The sequence below is a fragment of the Cebus imitator genome, unplaced genomic scaffold (assembly GCF_001604975.1).
Source record: "Cebus imitator isolate Cc_AM_T3 unplaced genomic scaffold, Cebus_imitator-1.0 Scaffold1, whole genome shotgun sequence".
NCBI classification, from domain to species: domain Eukaryota; kingdom Metazoa; phylum Chordata; class Mammalia; order Primates; family Cebidae; genus Cebus; species Cebus imitator.
In genome coordinates, this window is record NW_016107316.1 from 12,873,649 (window position 1) to 12,876,680 (window position 3,032).

The 3,032-nt window shown below is 44.1% G+C and overlaps 1 pseudogene; it reads right to left on the bottom strand.

Moving 5' to 3' along the window:
- Positions 1–200: 200 nt before the first annotated feature.
- On the bottom strand, positions 201–2,636 carry LOC119470983 (annotated as a pseudogene).
- Between the last annotated feature and the right edge of the window lie 396 nt (positions 2,637–3,032).

The following is a 3,032-nucleotide window of genomic DNA, read 5'->3' on the forward strand; positions in this document are numbered from 1 at the left end:
AATCAGTGTCTAGTTAGTGAGGCAGCTGCTTTCTCCTTCACTTCTTTGAGTTATTGGAGCAACTTGTCTGTAGATTTAAAAAAAAGGACAAACCTTTGCTTTACTCAAGTCTTCCTAAGGCATGTGCTGGTACAACACAAACTTCTCCCACCACATGCAACTAGTAGAATCCAAACAGCATGGACAGCATGTTGGTGGCATCAGTGCACTGCACTCACTCCCACCACAGCCCTGCTCATTTGTGTATGATGTTTGGAGCAACTGGAGGAGCATGAATAGTACTGAGAAGAGGAGGCAGGAGGAAACAGCATGAGTGCCTGGCTGGGAGGAGGTCCACCCATGTTGTACAGGGCAAGCCTGAACATGTCATTGGTGCAAACCCACACATTCTTAATGTTCTTTAATAGGAATATCTAGCGGAACCATATGATGGAGACTTCATATGCCTTAAGCTGTCCTACAACCATGCTGAGGATGCAGCTCTTTGGTGTGGGCTTGTTGCTGGGAAGTGCAGGAATTGCTTCTTAGTAATACTTGGAAGAAAGAATTCTGCCAAGAGAGAATTTAGCACTCCTACCTCCAAAATAAAGAGAATTTATTGAAGGGAAATAGAGAGTAGAGAGTTTATTCAGTGAGGTAGGACACTATGAAAGATGAGGCGGAATGGGCTGCTGAAAGAGAACGAGCCAGTAGTCCATGAGAGTTCTGTACTTGGTTTTTATGATACCAGATTTATTCTTGAAGCTCCAACCTCTGTCATAATTCTCCACCTTTTTCTTTGTCTAGTTTTCCTGCTTATTCCTTATGTCCCCCCTGTTTTCCCATCTAATTCCCATCCCATGCTTGTGGGACCTTTCCTTACTGAGGCAGCCTCATTGTCTGGGGTAACACCTGAGGTTCTTTGTGTCATGGCTATGGAGATCAAGGATGCAGACACACAAAGAATGAGGTTAAGAGCAGAAATTTAATAGGCAAAAGAAAGAGAATAGCTCTGTGCTACAGAGAGGGTACCCAGGAAAATGAGTTGCTCATCCACTGTTGGAAGTAAATGCTCGGTGCTGCAAAGTGAAAATAGCACTCAGGCAACGGCAATTTACTTTTATAGAAGCAGTCTGTCTTGCAGATGGAGCAATGGCAAGAGATAAGGCAGGGAAGAGTATCTTATTCCTAATGCAGCTAGTCCCTACTACTGTGTCTTTCCCCTATTGGCTAGGGTTGGACTGCACAGTCTAAGCTAATTCCAATTGGCTATTTTAAAGAGAGGGAGGCTATGAGCCGGAGTGGTGAGTTGAGTAGTTTCAGTGGGAAGAGCAGTTACAGAGCAGGTGACTGAGGATGCCTAAGGACAGAACAGGTGATAGAGGGTTAGAAGGGGTTGTTTACTGAAACTAGGGGCAAGGAGGTATAAAGAATGAGGAAGTTAAACTTTAAAATGGAGAACCAAGAACAGGGAAGCTGAACATACTGACTATTTGTTCTTTGAAGAGAAACTCAGAACTCATTGAACTTAACAATTTTTCTCCCTCTTGAATTTTAAAGGAAGTTAACAGGCTAAACTAAAGAGGAATTTACTGTATCCTACATCCACAGTGAAATACAGGGGTTTTTATACATGAGCTAGTGGGGAGGTGGTGTCATATCTACATAGGGTGCAAAAAACAAGTTAGGAACAGGTGTGCTATCTGCATAGGGCATGAATCTCTGGCAGCCTCCACCCCCATCTTTTAATATGCAGGTGGGTTCTCTGTCTGAGATTCTCCTTGTTGTCCAGTTCTTTCTTACTGTACACATTCTGATAAAAAAGGGAAGGTGGAACCCCATGGTGGACATGCCTGGCCCCCAGGTAGCCCTTTTCTGTTGGTGTAGATGCAGGCCTCCCCTTGTGTGAGCTTCTGGCTTCCTTATCTATGTTTGCAGCTCAATCTTTCGGGCTGCTGTTTGTTAGAAAAGAGGTAAAGTCTAGGGCTGCTTTTTGTTTGAAGGGAAGGTCTGTTGAGAAATCTTTTGCCCTCACTATCTGTCTAAATAATTTCTATCTCTTTTATCATTATCATTAGTTGGTGCACATACCTGGGCCCAGTGCTGGATATGAATTCTACCTAATGGCCGCATTGCTCATTACTGCCACCCCAGGAAGTTTGCATGGCAGTCAAATCTACAAGATTGTGCCTGCCTATCTCTTAGGAATTTCTCTGTTGTCTTCTTTCCTCCTTATCAACATGCAGCTAACTACATTCTGACCAGTTAACTGCAGAGTGAGTGATTACTGGGCATCTCAAGGGGTGTTCCTTTCTGCATAAGTATTTCCCCTCCTCTCTGCTCATATCTAGCTTGTATGTTTTGGATGATCCCTGGGGTGTGAGATTTTCCAGACCTCCCTTTTTTCAGGGGCTCTCCCTTCCTGCTCATGTCTAGCTATCTGCCTGCTCTAACAGGCTGATGGCCTTGCACCATGATGCTGTGCTGGATTTTCTGGAACAGAAGAGAAAGCTAACTTTCCCCTGGAACAGCTGTCCTTCCCATGTAAAGCACGACATGTCAATATACATTGCACCATGTTGGGTTCTATTGTAATCAAATAACTGGCAGTGATGTTGAATGAAGCTGGGTCCAATCTGCTCCCAAACTGGCTTGTCTCATATTCTGGAGCATCATTGGCCTCACTGAGACCCAAGGGGCTGGCACAGTGGCAGCAGCAACGAAGTGTGCTCTGCGACCACTGTCCCTTTTCCCTTGCCTTCCCTTGCCCGCTCCACGCATTCTTGCTTTTCCTTGGAATTTTATTTTCCCATTTTGAAAACTGTCTTTCTATATATTTAGCAGAAACTATATTTAGTGTTCAAAGCACTTTAATATATGTTCTGTCATTTAACAATCTGTGGAATGGAGGAACTTGTCTTTATTTTATACTTGAGAAGCAGAGGCTTGAGAAGGTTAAGAATGTATCAAGGCTCACAAAGCTGATGAGTGGAAGAGCCTCTTCCCTCCAGCTTTGGGGCTTTTTTTGCACCCTCTTAGTGCTGCAAGAGCCT